An 18,369-nucleotide genomic window follows, 5' to 3' on the forward strand; every position below is an offset into this window, starting at 1 on the left:
AAGCCACCATGCAGAGGCCTAGGTGTTCAAAGGTGTGGATGTTTTTCAGTGAGAGCACGGACGACCGACGAACAGTGGTGTGCAACCTGTGTCGCGCCAAGATCAGCTGGGGAGCCATCCCTACCAGCCTCACCACGACCAGCTTGCGCAGGCATATGATGGCCAAGCACCCCACAAGGTGGGACGAAGGCAGTTCACCGCCTCCGGGTAGCACCACTGCCTCTCCCACTGTGCCCAAACCTGCCACTCACATCCAACCCCCCTCTCAGGACACAGGCACGAGCGCCTCCCATCCTGCACCCACACCCTCACCTCCGCTGTCCTGGACCTCATCCAGCAATGTATCTCAGCGCAGCGTCCAGCTGTCGCTAGCACAAGCGTTGGAGCAAAAATGCAAATACGCCGCCACGCACCCGCACGCTCAAGCTTTAAACGTGCACATTGCCAAATTGATCAGCCAGGAAATGCTGCCGTACAGGCTTGTGGAGCTACTCGGTCCCCAGTCGCCACTATTTTTCCCGGTGTGCCGTCCCAGTCCTACACCAGCACATCTCCTGCTACATCAATCGTGCCCTCACCAACGCGGTTACTGGGAAGGTCCACTTAACCACGAACACATGGACAAGTACTGGCGGGCAGGGCCACTATATTTCCCTGACAGCACATTGGGTGAATTTGGTGGAGGCTGTGACCGAGTCAGAGCCTGAGACCGCACACATCCTTCCCACACCCAGAATAGCAGGTCCTTCCTCGGTTCTGGTATCTGCGGCAGTCTATGCCACCTCCTCTAAACCCTCCCCCTCCCCCTCTTCCTACGCAACCTCTACCTCATAATTAAGAAATGTGAGCAGCACGTCGCCAGCAGTCAGTGTGGTGTAGCAGCACAGTGGTGGGCAAGCATTAGTAGGCCGTGCTGAAACTAGTCAGCCTAGGTGACAAAAGGCACATGGCCCCCGAACTGTTGCAGGGTCTGACAGAGCAGACCGACCTCTGGCTTTCGCCGCTGAGCCTGCAACCAGGCATGGTCGTGTGTGACAACGGCCATAACCTGGTGGCAGCTCGGCAGCCTCACACACGTGCCATGCCTGGCCCACATCTTCAATCTGGTGATTCATCAGTTTCTGAAAAACTACCCGCACTTATATGACCTGCTCGGCAAGGTGCACCGCGTCTGCGCACATTTCCACAAGTCCACCACGGACGCAGCCACCCTGAGGACCCTGCAACATTGGTTTAATCTGCCAGAGCACCGACTGCTGTGCGATGTGCCCACACGGTGGAATTCTACGCTGCACATGTTGACCAGGCTCTATGAGCAGTGTAGAGCAATAGTGGAATACCAACTCCAACATGGGCGGCGTAGTGGTAGTCAGCCTCCCAATTCTTTACCGAGGAGTGGGCTTGGATGGCAGACATCTGCCAGGTCCTCGGAAACTTTGAGGAGTCTACTGAGATGGTGAGCGGTGATGCTGCAATCATTAGTGTCACTATTCCTCTGCTATGCCTCTTGAGAAGTTCCCTGCAAAGCATAAAGGCTGACGCTTTGCGGTCGGAACAGGAGACGGGGGAAGAGAGTATGTCGCTTGATAGTCAGAGCACCCTCATGTCTATATCTCAGAGCGTGTTGGAGGAGGAAGAGGAGGAGGAGGGGGAGGGGGAAGAGACAGCTGGGCCCACTGCAGAGGGTACCCATGCTGCTTGCCTCCCATCTGTTCAGCGTATATGGCCTGTGGAGGAGGAGGAGGAGGAGGATCTTGAAAGCGATCTTCCTAGTGATGACAGCCATGTCTTGCGTACTGGCACCCTGGCACCCATGGCTGACCTCATGTTAGGCTGCCTTTCTTGTGACCCTCGCGTTAGACGCATTCTAGCTAACACGGATTACTGTGTGTACACCCTTCTCGACCGATGTTACAAGGAGAACCTTTCCACTCTCATTCCCGAAGAGGAAATGGGTACGAGAGTGATGCAATACCACAGGGCCCCGATGGACAAAGTGATGCTAAACTTACCATCTGACAGCACTAGTGGCAGAAGGCGCAGTTCCGAGGGCCAACTAGCAGTGGAGGCGCGGAGATCAGGCAGCATGTTCAGCGCAGGCAGGGGAGCACTCTCCAAGGCCTTTGCCAGCTTTATGGCTCCCCAGCAAGACTGTGTCACCACTCCCAAGTCAAGGCTGACTCAGAGGGAGCACTGTAAAAAGATGGTGAGGGAGTATGTAGCCGATCGTACCACCGTCCTCCATGATGCCTCTGCTCTATACAACTATTGGGTGTCAAAGCTGGACACGTGGCACGAACTTGCGCTGTATGTCCTGAAGGTGCTGGCTTGCCCTGCGGCTAGCGTCTTGTCAGAGAGGGTGTTTAGTGCAGCTGGGGGAATCATCACGGACAAGCGTACCCGTCTGTCAACTGCCAGTGCCGACATGCTTACACTCAAAAAGATGAACAAAGCCTGGATTTCCCCAGACTTCTCTTCTCCACCGGCGGAGAGCAGCAGAACCTAAAGATTCTTTTCGCTGCAACCGCAGATAAAAGTACTCTTCTCTATCACCGGAAAAATGGGGCATTTAGCTTTGTCAATCTGTCTCTGATATTAGTCCTCCTCCTGCTACTCCTCCTCCAAAAACAACATGTCATCGCGCTGAACTGCCAATTTTTCTGCAGCCCAAAAGGCTCATCTGCCAATGTTTTTACAATTTTTAAAAAGTTTCAAAAGTATTGATACTTTAGCATGAACCAATTTTTTCAACAGGGCTGCCACCAGGCTCTGTTACAAATTAAGCAACAACGAGCTGTATCTTTCAAAAAATATTTATGGGTTTCACCAGCTCTCTCGGTTGATAAATTTTTCAGAGGTACACTTGTACTCTTGGTACACTTATTTTTCGGGCCCACGCCTACACTCTTATCAAACTAATTTTTCCGGCCTTCGCCTATGCTCATGGTACCCCAATGTTTCAGAGGTTGGCCTATACTATTACTACAGAAATTTTACTGGGGTCTGCCTGCCTATACTTCTGCTACAAGATTGTTACTGGGGTCTGCCTATACTGCTGCCACGAAAATGTTACAGGGGTTTGCCTATACTGCTGCTCCATAAATGTTACAGGGGTCTGCCTATTCTGCTGCCACTTAAATGTTACAGGGGTCTGTCTATACTTCTGCTACAAGAATGTTACTGGGGTCAGCCTATACTGCTGCCACGTAAATGTTACAGGGGTCTGCCTATACTTCTACTAAAGAAATGATACAGGGGTCTGCCTATACTACTGCAACCAAAATGTTACTGGGGTCTGCTTATACCTTTTCTACTGAAATTTTACAGGGGTCTGTTTATTCTATGGGTGCACACAGACTTCCCATCGTGATGTTTTACCTATCTGGCCCAAAAACACTCACTGACTAGGGTATGAATTGTGGGCCGAGGCCAATAGTTATTTTCTCTCGTGTTACCACAGTTATCTGTGAAACTCGTTTGGGCCACTGAAGAGGAGCGTTACTGCCTTAATGAGACGTTCACAGCTGTACTAGCATCGGAGTCCGCTCTATGCCCGCGTTTGCTGAGGGTGTGTGCAGTGGCCTATGTCCTCGGCGGAGTGAAAGTCTGCCCTGTTTGGGCACTGTAATTTCTTCATGTTTATTACTTTCTTTTGGTTCCTTCTGCTCGCCTATGCTGTGGGTGCACAAAGACTTCCCATTGCGGTGTTTTACTTGTCTGGCACAAAGTCACTGACTGACTTGGGTAGGGTGCAGAGTGCAGATGGCTTTCCCCTTGCGGTGTCGATTGAGCTATCCGACACCAACACAGAATGAATAGTGTGAGGGGACCCGGATTGCCCATTGCTATGTAACTCGCGGCACCTTGAGTACCACAGTGTGTTTGCTGGAACCAAGCCGTACCAAGGGCCTGCTCACATACTTCCCACACAGGCTACAGTGGGTCCTGGTCATGGTTTCTTGGCCTTGTAAGGCCACCTCCTCCTCCTGCTTGGGGTCAGGGGATCAGCACTGGCATCATGTATTTGCTCACGTGTCACCACAGTTATCTGATACACTGGTTTGGGCCAAAGAAGATGAGCATTACTGCATTAATGAGACGTTCAATGCTATGCTAGCATCGAAGTCCGCTTCATGCCTACGATGGCTGAAGCTGTTGGCTGAGGCCTATGTCCTCGGCGCAGTGTAAGTCTGCCATGTTTGGCCACTCTGATTTCTTTATTGTTCATGTCTTGGGTTGCCAAGGACCCACCTATGCTGTGGGTGCACTCAGACTTCCCATCGCAGTGTTTGAACTGTCTGGCACAAAGACACTGACTGACTTGGGTAGGGGGCAGAGTGCAGATGGCTTTCTCCTTGCAGTGTCGATTGAGCTATCCGACACTTAGACAGAATGAATACTGTGTGGGCACATAGATTCCCCATAGCTATGTAACTCATGCCCACGTTTGCAGCTCCTGACGGAGGTTGGCACTTTATTGGAATGAAGATCGAACGTCAATTTCTCATTGATTCTCAACTGCATTATGGCTATCGCCCCGCCCCTTTTAAAGAGGGTCGCTATCTGGCCCTGTCAACCCTCTGCAGTGTGTGCCTCCGGTTCCTCCTCATGGCAGATGCACTTATAAATAGACATGAGGTTGGTGTGGCTATGAAGCGAGCGTGTGGCATGAGGGCAGCTGAAGGCTGCACAGGGACACTTTTTTGTGCGCTGTGAACGCTGGGTCGTGTGGGGGGTTTGGCAGCATGTAACCCAGGAGAAGAGGCAGCGGTGTGACCTGCAGGCAGTGATTGTGCTTGTGGTGCTTAGCTAAGGTGTGCCTTGCTAATGAGGGTTTTGTCCGAAGTAAAAATTGTTAGGGGGGGCGGGGGCACTCTTGTCGCTATTGTGGCTTAATAGTGAGACCTGGGAGCCTGAGATGTAGCCCTGCAGGCTGCCCCTGCTCTATCCATTTCTGTGGCGTTTCCATGACTTTCGTATGTTTTCCAGATTTTCACAAGTGAACACCTAAGCAGAGCATCGGTCATATACAAAAAAGCTTGAGTCGCCTATTGACTTTAATGGGGTTCGTTATTCGAAACGAGCTCTCGAGCATCGCAGAAAGTTCGACTCGAGCAATGAGCACCCGAGCATTTTGGTGCTCGCTCATCTCTAGTGACTATTTTATTCTCATTGAGTTTCTTATTCTCTCTATCTTGTGGGATTCTCAGAGCCTAATGGAGTATCAGAAGATCAGAATCAAAGGACAAATAAAAGTAAAATGCTAAGCAAATCAAACCAACCGCCCTGATGGTGGGCTACTGGCATCACTGGGCTGCCTCCACCTGTGCCTCTCTTATAGGGATTTGTATGACCCTCCCACACAAGGTGTGTAACACTAACATCCAATCATTAAGGTTCAGTCCGAGAGGGTCACTCCCATATCATGAGATACCCAGCTATACACATCTCTGAACCTTTCCTCCAAAACATCACCGACTGTCTGTCTGCTGTCTCTAACACCATGTCCTCTCTCTACCTAGAACTAAACCTCTCTAAAACTGACCTGCTGGTGTTTCCACCCTCCACTAACCGACCTCATCCTGACATCTCCATCTCAGTGTGTGGCGCCACCATAACTCCTAGACAACATGCCCGCTGTCTTGACGTCATATTCGACTCCGATCTCTGCTTTACCCCCTATATCCAATTTCTTGCCCGAACATGTCACCTGCACCTTAAGAACATTGCAAGAATCCGCTCTTTTCTCACCATGGATGAGATAAAAACGCTTATTTTACCCTCATCCACTCTCAGCTTGATTATTGCAACTCGTTGCTGATCGGCCTCCCCTGCACCAGACTTTACCCTCTCCAATCCATCCTAATGTAGCAGCCAGGCTCATCTTCCTGTCCAACCGCTACTCGGACGCCTCTGCCCTGTGCCGATCACTGCACTGGCTGCTTGTTAAATACAGAATTCAATTTAAACTCGCTACCTCCATCTGCAAAGCCCACCACAGCGCAGCGCCCCCCTATATTGCTTCCCTCATCTCAATCCATCACCCAGCCTGGGCTCTCCACTCTGCTAACGAAAGTAGACTGTGCACCCCTCTAATTCGAACTTCTCATTCCCGCCTCCAAGACTTCTCCAGAGCAGCACCAGTCCTAGGGAACGCACTACCAAAGGCTACCCGGGCAATCCAGGACTTGAAAAACGATTGTTGTTACAGGGTATGTATGATGAAAAAGGATCATGCGGATCATTGCTCCGGATCACACTAATTGCCTAACCACACCTCCGGGGGGCATGGATGAGGGATCATCATAGTGTTGACACTCCGACTACATGGTGACAAGGCGGAAGGCACGGGGATGGAGTTGTACGCCGCGTAATGACGAAACTCATTTCCATCCCCGGTCGCTCCCTGAGTGCATCAGGTGGTTCCAAGTGGAACGCAGCGTTCAGCGTCAAAACGTGTGACATCATAACGTCGGCGCTTGTGCCAGAGACCCCAGTCTAGCGCCTGCGCACTAGAGAGAGGTCAGTGTCATAGCGACCAGGACATAAATGTGCAGTATCATAAATCTAGACGCCACACCTGTGTGGTATGACCGCGGTCATAGCTGTTAGCATAGACACAATTAACATAGTCATATATATGCACAAAGGTTTTTTTCCTGCTGCACGAAATTATAAGTCCCCATGAGAGATGGGATCAGCCGCATCATTATCCATAAACATGAAAATAAAGTGTATCAGAAATCTACGCATGTTCTCTTTATTATACCAAGGATGTTTTGGGCGGTTGTCTAGTAACTAAAGGAGAGTATATATATATATATATCCTCATTCATATGTACGATGTTTATTCCTCCAGTTGATGAACTTGTTCAGTTCTGCAATTCTATATGGTTCCCCCATTTTTTATATATGGGGCCATATAGCACGTCTATGCAATTGAATCCTAAATCACAAGATTCCAACCCAGTTATTATTAGGTTAGTATATCTCTGAATGCTAGAATTTCAAGACAGGACCTAAAAAAGTCAGATAAAGCAATTGAAGGACAAGTTCTCATTTTCAAATTCATCCTATATATCCATCCTGTCTCCTTTTGGAGTAGCATTCTGTCCACGTTTCCTCAATGACCATAAGCACAGATAGATTCCTTGGAATTTTGGTTGGCTGAGGTTCCCGTTATGCTTCTCCCACATGTGGTTTGATATAGGAGTGTTTTATCTTCTCCTCATGTTGCCCACATGATGAGGGGGCCATACTGAGCTCCTTTGAGGTCACGTCCTTCTATACCATCATACAACATGAAGCAGATCTGTGGGCTACTAGGTACTATCTACAGAGATCAGACCTTTCCAATGGCTGTATAGAGTTTGTCATGGCTTTGTTAGCTCTTGTTTTGAACAATATATTTTTTCTTTTTGACAGCAAGTTATACCGCCAACAACTCGGTAAGCCAGCTCCAATACAGAGTGATAGATTCAGGGCTCCCCAGTATTAGGGGTGGAAATAGGGAGAAGCAGTTACGCCTCTGGAAGGCAAGGTGGATTTTCGAGTTGGACACCCTGCAGCCAAGGCGGTTGAATATTGATTATACTCCATTGCCTTATGCCTTGGGATTGCAGTAAAGGGAGAGTTGTCTATTTAGGGTTGGGTTACTTAGCGTGATATATTTGTTTATTAAATGTTGTCCTTTTTGTCCCTAGATCATCAGATTCAGCGTGTTAGATTGGATTTGGACGCATGTGTGTATTGACATCGACCTCCAGTTTATGATTGGAGGGTTCCTCCTTACCGGATGTGTTTTGCAGTAAAGATTGCTGACCATTTTGGCGACAGTTTGCCAATTTATTGAAGAGTTTGCTATGTTTGATTGGGTAAACACCTGGATTGTACATGTTATGTGATTAAAGATTCTCAGCATTACAAGGGGTCCACTACAATTTATTCATAGCGATAGAATGGCCATTTGACATCAGGTTTACATAAAGGGCACGTGTTGTGGGAGTGCCACATTTTCAATACGCTGGCAGATGATTAATTAAGATGTAGGGTCCTTTAATTTAAAAAAAAAATGTGTGCAACCATAAAGTTACAGCCGGTTATGCAGGTCTTTATGTCCCTATGAGATTCAATCAATGACTTACTATGGGTCGTTTGGAAGATAGGGACAGATACATATTTTGGATGTAATACATTCTTTGTGAACATGGGATGTTGCCTCGGCTATTTGCCACAGGCATCATTATTGCATAATCCAAATTTAATGCCTGCAATTATATACTATATTTGCATGGGCATATCCCATTTTATGGGCATTTTCTATCACAGACTGGGACAATTGTGATGCCTTGGGCATGCATGCTGTAGCAGCACCCATGTATACTGTCTGTGAATATACTGACTGGTGCCCAGTATTACGGAAGCTAGTGCATGCGCGGTTTGACACTGTAGGTCGTGCGGACCATTTTGGCCGTGGGCACTCCTGGCACTTGCAAGAACACTCTGCAGATTGCACAAATGCGTGGTTTGATACTGTAGGTCGTGCTGGCCATTTTGGCCGTGGGCATTCCTGGCACTTGCGAGAACACTCTGCAGATTGCACAAATGCGTGGTGCTACAGACGGGACGCCGATGTGACAGTGCAGGGAGTGATTGCTGTGGATCTATAGGGGTTTGGACCATGTGCCATGCATGGACTCTCTAGACACCTGCATCTGAGGTATGGTGGACTTGTGGGTGAACACCGGAGGGGGGGCTCTTTTTAATTGCTATGTTTCTATTGGCTAATACTTTAAACTTTGATGTATTTATGGTTGTGAGTCTTTAGGCTTTGGTGACTAGACAAAGGCTGCGGGTGACAAAACTTGTCAAGGTATCAAGCCTATGTGTGCTTCAATAAAAATGGAATAATTTTAATCTGCAAGTAACGTGTTACTGGTAGCCTATTAGTGGCTCTATCTGTGGACAAATTGACTGGTTTATACATGGGTCATGGATCCAGACTCCTTTATTACAAGAGCCTCCATTATTCACCAGGAGCCTCCCTCTGAATGAGGTTTGTTCAAGTGCTGCTGTTAACCTGTTTCATGTGCCCACATGTGCCAAGATGCGTTGGCGCAGCTGTTGTGTGGTCTTTCCAATATAATTTAATGGGCAGGCACAGGTTGCTAGATATACCACATTTGTCATCCTGCAGTCTATAAATTCATGATTTGTATAGGTGGTAGATGTGGATACGCTCGTGAATGATGAGCTCTTATTAATAAAACTACACGCTGTGCAATCCAAGCAGGGGAACGTTCCAACGAAATTGTGTCTCCCGAGCCACATTCTATCTGATTTTTTCGGTTGTAAGTGGCTCTTCACAAGCCTGTCACGTAGGCTCCCCCTGTGCCAAAATGTAATAGCTGGGGATGCGGGTAGGTGTTCTTCAAGGTCTTCGTTGTCTCTTAGAATGTCCCAATATTGACCCAGAACCTTTTTGACCTCCGAGGCCCCCCTTTCAAGGGTCCCTATTATCCGAATTTTTTCAGTCTGTTGTTTTTTCTTCTTAAGTTGTAGCAGTTCTATTCTGTTTTGAGTTGCTGAGAATTCCGGAGCATCCCTAAATATCTCTTCGGGATAACCTCTATCCTGAAATCTCCATGTTAGTTTCTGACTCTCCCTCAGAAATTTGTCAGTTGAGGAACAATTATGGCGGACCCTCAAAAACTGACCTTTAGGTATCCCCTTTTTGAGGGATACGGATGATGGCTGTCCCTATAATAACAGTCAATTAATGGCTGTAGTTTTTCTGAATCAAGTAGTCGATAGGGTGCCATCTGATACTTTAGTGATTTTCAAGTCATGGAATGATATTGTGGACTGGTCACACTCAGAAGTTACTGTCAAGTGGAGGTCATTTATATTTAGCTTGGTTATAAACTCTTGGAAGGATGCTTTATCTCCTGACCACAGGAGGAGAATGTCATCAATGAATTGAAGGTGACATTCTTCGACCATCGATCATTCTGCTCCGTTAATACATGTGTTCCTCCCACCAGCCCAGGTACAGATTGGCGTGCGATGGGGCACATGGAGTCCCCATCGCCATGCCCCTGAGCTGGTGGAAGTACTGACTGTTAAATGTAAAGTAACTATGTGTCAATACAAATGACAACAATTCCTTGACAAAGTTGTTATGCTCCATAAGATGGACACCTCTCTGTTTTAAAAAATGTTCAACTGCTCTCAGGCCACCATGGGGTATAGAGCTATAAAGCGATTCGACATCCATGGTGGCCAATAATGTATTGGGTTCCACGGATATTCCCTAGAGTTGCCGTAGTGTATCCACAGTGTCTTCTATATGCGAGGGAAGAGCAGAAACAAATGGTCTTAAAATGTGATCTATATACATGCTAACGTTTTGGCTCAAATTATCAATGCCTGGCACTATTGACGACACCATAGTGGGTTGGTCCCCTTATGGAGGGTGTAAAAGCTGGCAATCTTTGGGTGTTTGGGCATTAGGAAGTCAAATTTAGTGTTTCCAATAAGTTTTGATTTACGAGCTTAATTCAAAATCACAGAGAGTTCTTTCAAAAACAGTACAGTCGGGTCCAATGATATATGACAAAAGGTCTCTTTAGGAGATCCATGCATACTTCGATGTGTTTCTGAAGCTCAATAATACCTACATTTCCCCCTTTATCTGAGGGTTTAATTATTATGTTCTCATCATTTTCCCGATTCCTCAGGGCTGTCATTTCTTTGCGAGACATATGATGGACCCTTCTGTGATACTTAGGGCTTAATTTTTTAATCTCTTTCAGGACAATCTTCTCACGTATCGATGGGAGGACAGTGCGTAGGTGGAGGATTTGATGCATTTTTTAGCCTTAGTTGTGTGAAAGGCCCCTCTCCCTTCATTCTCAAGGTCTTGTAGATCTCTCAGGCCTTGCATATCTTTTGGCAAGAGTCCCAATTCAAGGGCCTTGCTTCTGTCCTGTTGGGCAAAATATTGTTTACATCTTAATTGGCGTATGAACAGGGAGATGTCATTCGGCCAGACAAAACGATCGAGTTGCGTCATCGGGACGAAGAACAGCCCCCTCTCCAAAACGCTGATCTCATCAGTAGATAGTGGTCTCTCTGAGAGATTAACAATGCGTAACCTGTCCTCTCCTTGTCCAGTAGCGGACGATATCTGATCAGAAGTATTTCTTTTACATGGTGATTGTATTAGAGATCCTTCCGGTCTCGTAGGGAATAGAGATTTGACGGTTGGCCTAAAAATTATTATTTTTTCCTCTGTGCTGGTATTACCCCCGACCGTGCGAAACCTTCCCCTCTTGCTCCATGCATGTATAAATCTATCCATATTTTTTGCCTAATACGTCGCACCCAGCCGTGTGAATGGACTGCAAAGTGTAAAACCATCCATTCAAGCGAATACATGGTGCGGACGAATGAACGTAAAAACACATATGATCATGTGAAGGAGCTCTGTAAATGTAAGAGCTATTTACTCCTGGAGCTTAAATCTGCTTGGAATCTTCACCTTGGGTGACCTTGTTATCGCCTCCGCCCTGAGAATAATCAGGAACCATTAAAGAAGAAATAATGTCTGACATGATGTAGCCAGGGACAAAATACCGGTTTATTAGAGCCAATTACCTTAATTATCCAGAGTCGGTAATTAATTTGTGACAGTGATATTGATTGATACAGAATATTTCAGATGCCCGCACCCACAGAGCCCTATATAACCGCGCACATCCCTGCACCAGCAGAAGACCACAGCTGAGACATCACACAGGTAGGTACCCGCTACTAACCTATAACTCTTCATATCCAGACAGAGATAATCACTGCACAGTATCTTGTATCCATCACTTGTCATACTAGAGAGTTCTGATACATTGTAACAACACTGCACATGTGTCAGGATCAGGACAGATCTCCATCACTGACAGCAAGCAGAGGTCTTGCAAATGCTGAATTTTCTACTTGGATTCTGTCTTTTTCAGGACGAAGGCGAAACCCCCGAACTGACCATGAGACCGGTCTCTGTGCTGCTGCTGCTGTCGCTGAGTGAGTATTTTCTCGTGTTTAGAGCGGATTCCCACTTTTCATAAGATTTCTGGTTTAATCTACCGAAACTTTTTGATCTGCAGTTTTTGTATTGATCTTTAGATATTTTATCTTTCCTCCATTTACCTACAAAGATACATTCTTTAAGACAACTTGTATAGCATTACGGGCTTGTAGATACGCACGCACACACATACTGTTTTAGGGGGACAATTATGGATTTCTATGGGGATCCTGAGTCCTGTACATTCCTGACTATAGCGGGTTACACTGAACCACCTGTGCATCATTATGTAGGCGTCACAGGCCAGTGCCCCAATATAAGGAGCATCTTACATTATACACTTCCAGCCTGCATAACAAAGGTACAATCACACGCTGTGTTAGGCCCCGTCACAAACCATTTTAATTTCTTTTACCTCGGCTGCTATTTTTTATTGAAAAAATGGCAACCTAAAGGAGGTTTTCAGCCGGTGGCTCCACTATACAATGCCTGGTCATCCATCCAGAAACAGGTACCAGGACCATGTGACCACGTGGCCGGAAAATGTTCTGTAGTAATGATAGAACCCCTTTAATTGTACATCACTGTCATTAGTTATGGCACGCATGGAGCTGTTAGGCTGAATTCACATCAGCGCTGGGGATTCTGTTATGGGAGCAGGAAAGTGGAATCCCCTGGATGAACAGATCCGTCATATAACAGAACCAAAGTGTGCCGAATAGACCCCATTGACTATAATGGGGTCTGTTTGGTCCCTGCAGCTTCCAGGTGAGACAGTTCTGCGTGCACAACTTTTTTGTCTGTTATTTCATGGCGAATGCTGAATGGGGCCCCCGGCAGTAATGTGAATAGAGCCCTATCAGGTGACTGTATGTATGAATGTAGCTGTTTGGTTACAATACTGTAGTATTATTTAAGCACAATATGGCAGTATTTACTTAGGTATAGTATGGCACTGCTACTTAGGCGCTTACAGTATATTATCTTGCGGTGTACGGTGGTGGCAGCACAAGATTGTTATTTAGAAACCATTTAAACAATATTTGCCCAATGTACGGCACTTTATCTGGGCATCATAATAAATTGTGCTTATAGTCAGACCCTGAATGTTATGGTTGTACACCATACGGTGGGGGGTCCGCCAACAGAAGAGAGCACCAGAGGTGAAACTATACCGTAACATGTTACCAGTGTCTGTGCAGCTCTAAATACTCATCTGTACAGAACAAGACGACATTTATTATGTGTCCAGAGAAAAACTGGACCTCTGATTCCTGTGATTTGTGCTTTGCAGGTGCGGCCTTCATACTGATCAGGGTACATTCACAGCCACTACCTGGTGAGTACAATACAGAATACACTCCACCTGTCCCCTCGCCACACTGTATATTCCCTGATGACTATTACTGCTGAACACATCCCAGTAAGCTCTGCTCTCCCCATGGATAAATTAAAGGGTGTGTACTAGAGATGAGCGAGTATACTCGCTAAGGGCAATTATTCGAGCGAGCATTGCCCTTAGCAAGTACCTGCCCGCTCGGAAGAAAAAATTCGGGTGCCGGCGCGGGTGAGCGGTGAGTTGTGGGAGTGAGCAGGGGGAAGAGAGGGAGAGAGAGATCTCCCCTCCGTTCCCCCCGCTCTCCCCTGCTACTCCCGCCCCCTGCCGGCACCCGAATCTTTTCTTCCGAGCGGGCAGGTACTCGCTAAGGGCAATGCTCGATTGAGTAATTGCCCTTAGCGAGTATGCTCGCTCATCTCTAGTGTGTACATTTTTGCAACCAATTTTGTATTGACCAATGCCTGTGATAAAAAAGATGCAATAGTGTAGTAAAAAACATTTCCTACCATCTTGTGAGCACAGCTGGTATGCAGATCTGTGTGTCTCCATGGTTACAGACTACAAACAAACCCTTTGTGCAGTCATGTGATAGTTTCCTCCATCCAACTCTTCTGGTCAGTTTACACAGGCGAGCATGATATTGTTTTGAAAATTGAAGTTTTCTATGCACGTGTGAAGTGAATTCCAAGAAAATGGCATCGCTTCACTGAACATGTAATTTGGCAGATAACACTGGTCAACGGTGAAAATCTTTCCGTCTTGAAAATAGGTATTTCTTAATCATTTCATCAAGGAAGAAGCAAAAATGAGATTGAAAACTTTGAGTTACTCTTGACTCTGAGATGCAGCCCATTTAAGTTAAATACATGAACCTTCATTCAGATCCACAAGGTTAGAGGAGTGAAATCATTAAATAAACAAGTGTATATAGTAAACTTCCGACCATCAGTGGCAGATCTGTGGGGACTTGTTGGGCATGCAGTTGGCATACACCAAGTACTGCTGTTTCCTGTCAGTGGGACAGTTGGGAAAGGTCTTCTCACTACAAGATAATAGTCAGACCCCAAGAGAAAATCTCTACCCCGGAGTGAATAATACTCTATATTTGTATAGCGCCAACTTATTCCGCAGCGCTTTCAGACATGGGATAAATGCAAAACAATACAACAATTACAATGTGAGGTACATTCAGTTTGAAACAAATGGGGTGGGGGTGGCACAGGAGGTGCAAGGGGTGGTGGGGAGGAGCGAGGCATGGGGAACACAGGCAATAGGGAACTTCATGTGGAAATCAGTTATTAGAAGGCAAACGGGGTGGTAAGGAGGTGCAGGGGTAGAGGTCGTATGCGATAGGCAGAGTGTAAGGTGTGGGGAGCCATAGGGAGGGGTGGACTACTGGTGGACAGTAACAAGAGACGCCCCAGAAGAGGAGTACAAGCGACCAGCAGAGAGAATCCGTTGACGTGATTAAGCCCTTTCAGGGTTCTATAAAACCAGAGTTAGGCCCACCAAACAAAATATAACATCACATTCATTCTCCTCGACCCCAAATTAGTTATTTTGAGAAAGAACTTCAAAGCGTATTTTTAGTATTTTGATTTGAGATTAGTATATCTTAAAAACCCAAGAGAATAAACAGAATCTGATGTCATATTCGTGTTTCTCAACCCAAAATTAGGATAATTTAACTATTTTGTGGAAGGAATAAATTTTTAAGTTGCCTTTTTGTTGTCCAGTGTATTACGCTTGTTCTCTCCTATGGGCGAGGTAAAGTTCGCGTCACACTCACATGTACATACCGCTGTTGTGAGAGTGTCATGCATGAAAATCACATGTTTTTTCAGTAAGAAAATCTAAGCATCGCATGTACTCGGGAGTTTGATGCGGTTTTACACTCGCCCATAGGGAATAATAGGGAGTTTTCGTGAGAATAATATGGAAATGTGAGTGAAGTCAATGAGTTCTATTCTCACCCATATCAAGCCGGCCTAAGAGCCAATTGAAATCTATCAGTGTACGTAAATATGCACTAAAAATACATTGTGTAAAAAGATAGGCAGGAAAATGCAGCAGTGCCGCGTATTGTGGCCCCTGAATGTGCTGCGTATTCACAGACCGAAATACGAGGTGTGCCTGTGAATGTGCGCTTACTCACCGAGGGTAGTTTTAGATAGAAGTATGTGCAACTACGCTCGCCGGTACGGAGCATAGCTGCGCATGAACGGCTTTTTTTTAATCTTACTTCTCCGGCCTTTTAAATTCCGCGCCATAGCGCAGGAGTTTAAAACAAAAACACAGGAAGATAGGTCCTGCCCGATCTCTCCAGCACATTGCACTAACTACGTGCGGGAAGATGGGGCAAGTCCTGTCTTTTCTCGGGTGTACCATTAACGGGCGAGAATCCTCATAGTGAAAACTAAACCATTGAAATCAAGGGCGGCCGTGATTATCACAGCTGAAGATCGGGACTAAGTCACATTCGTCTGTTTAAGCCCAGAGCCAATACATAACTACACGAGTCATTGTATTTGATGCACTACTATATAACCTCCACACCTCTCTATAACCCCTATTATATAAATAACATCACAGCGTCTTACTCACTGAGCCACTATGTCACCCCACATGGACCCCAGAAGGTCCGGCCTCTCTGTCGGCTCTCACATCCTGATTACTGTATACATTTCCACTTATTGTTTCATTTAGCCCCTCCAACACTAACAGTATTATAATTTTACAGCACGGTGCCCCCAGAACATGACAATGGAAAACGTCTGCCGCCCGTGTCCCCGACGCTGCGGCCAAGAACTTGATAAGGGGTGTGTTATTTGTAAACCACCAACAGCATGCTACTGTAAGAAAATCTATGTGTTTGGATTTGATGATATTATAAGGAGATGCGTCCTTCCCCAGGATTGTCCTAAAAAGTAGAAGCCCGGAACCCTGCAGCTCAGCGAGGCGGCCATATTGTAACCTCCTCTCTTATCACATCTGTGGATGGATTCTTTTGATTTGAAATAATAATAAAAGATTCACAACCGTCTTCTGTGTCATCATATATATGTATATATATTAGAGATCTACAGATGTGACTCCACAAGCCAACTGGGTTGATTAAGAGAATGTGGTGGAGATAGTAAATCCTGACTTTAGTAAGGATAATTTCACACGGACGACTGCAATATTGGGCCGTGAAACTCGGCTCACCAACGTGCCATGTCCCCATAGATGTGAGGCATTTTTGTTATAAAACCGCCTTGCATCACTTCCGGGAAGTCGTGATCCTCCGTTACTGAGGATCGTGGAGTGTTTCCCATTGTTTTCAATTGGTAAACTTCGCATTGCATCACAGGTAGGGCATGACATGATTTTTTCACTACTAGCTGATTGATTGTACTTAAAGAGTGGTCATAAATGGCTGCACATCCAAGTGATAGAATGTATCCAGTGGGGTACCGCAAGGCTCTGTCCTAGGCCCAGTGTTGGTCAACATTTTTATAAAGGATCTGGATAGAGATGAGCGAGCACCAAAATGCTCGGGTGCTCGTTACTCGAGATGAACTTTTCGCGATGCTCGAGGGTTCGTTTCGAATAACGAACCCCATTGAAGTCAATGGGCGACCCGAGCATTTTTGTATATCGCCGATGCTCTCTAAGGTTTTCATTTGTGAAAATCTGGGCAATTCAAGAAAGTGATGGGAACGACACAGCAACAGATAGGGCAGGCGAGGGGCTACATGTTGGGCTGCATCTCAAGTTCACAGGTCCCACTATTAAGCCACAATAGCGGCAAGAGTGGGCCCCCCCTCCCAACAACTTTTACTTCTGAAAAGCCCTCATTAGCAATGCATACCTTAGCTAAGCACCACACTACCTCCAACAAAGCACAATCACTGCCTGCATGACACTCCGCTGCCACTTCTCCTGGGTTACATGCTGCCCAACCCCCCCCCCCCATGACCCAGTGTCCACAGCGCACACCAAACTGTCCCTGCCCAGCCTTCAGCTGCCCTCATGCCACGCCACACTCATGTCTATTTATAAGTGCGTCTGCCATGAGGAGGAACCGCAGGCACACACTGCAGAGGGTTGGCACGGCTAGGCAGCGACCCTCTTTAAAAGGGGCAGGGCGATAGTCCACAATGCTGTACAGAAGCAATGAGAAATCCAATCCTGTGCCACCTCCATCTGGAGCTGCATACGTGGGCATAGCAATGGGGAACCTATGTGCCACACACTATTCATTCTGTCAAGGTGTCTGCATGCCCCAGTCAGACCGCGGTCTTTTATAAATAGTCACAGGCAGGTACAACTCCGCAATGGGAATTCCGTGTGCACCCACAGCATGGGTGGCTCCCTGGAACCCACCGGCTGTACATAAATGTATCCCATTGCAGTGCCCTGGACAGCAGAGCTAACGTCAGATTAAATGCAGGTGGGCTTCGGCCCACACTGCATGCCCCAACCTGACCGGGCTTTTTAATTCATAGACACAGGCAGGTACAACTCCCTATTGTGAAGTCCCTGTGGACCGACAGCATGGGTGGGTGCCAGGAAGCCACCGGCGGCACATAAATATATCCCATTGCATTGCCCATCACAGCTGAGGTAATGTCATGTTTAATGCAGGTGGGCTTCGGCCCACACTGCATGCCCCAGTCAGACTGGGGTTCTTTAGAAGTGGACACATGCAGTTACAACTCCCTGTGGACCCACAGCATGGGTGGCTCCCTGGAACCCACCGGCGGTACATAAATATATCCCATTGCAGTGCCCAACACAGCTGATGTTACGTCAGCTGTAATGCAGGTGGGCTAAAAATTAATTGGATTACACTGTAGGCGAGGGCCCCCAAAAATTGGTGTACCAACAGTACTAATGTACCTGAGAAAAATTGCCCATGCCCAACCAAGAGGGCAGGTGAAACCCATTAATCGCTTTGGTTAATGTG

The 18,369-nt window shown here is 46.7% G+C and overlaps 1 protein-coding gene and 1 long non-coding RNA gene across 2 annotated transcripts in view; both read left to right on the forward strand.

Annotated features, from left to right (window-relative positions):
* The window catches only part of LOC136633508 (uncharacterized), a 767,630-nt gene that overhangs the window by 596,542 nt on the left and 152,719 nt on the right, over window positions 1–18,369 (forward strand). The gene's annotated exons all lie outside the window — the stretch shown is intronic.
* LOC136631968 (uncharacterized) lies at window positions 11,946–16,461 on the forward strand. Its single transcript, XR_010793112.1, has 3 exons — window positions 11,946–12,075; window positions 13,374–13,418; window positions 16,159–16,461. It is a non-coding gene; the product is annotated as an uncharacterized lncRNA (long non-coding RNA).

The sequence above is a fragment of the Eleutherodactylus coqui genome, chromosome 6, assembly GCF_035609145.1.
Source record: "Eleutherodactylus coqui strain aEleCoq1 chromosome 6, aEleCoq1.hap1, whole genome shotgun sequence".
NCBI lineage: Eukaryota > Metazoa > Chordata > Amphibia > Anura > Eleutherodactylidae > Eleutherodactylus > Eleutherodactylus coqui.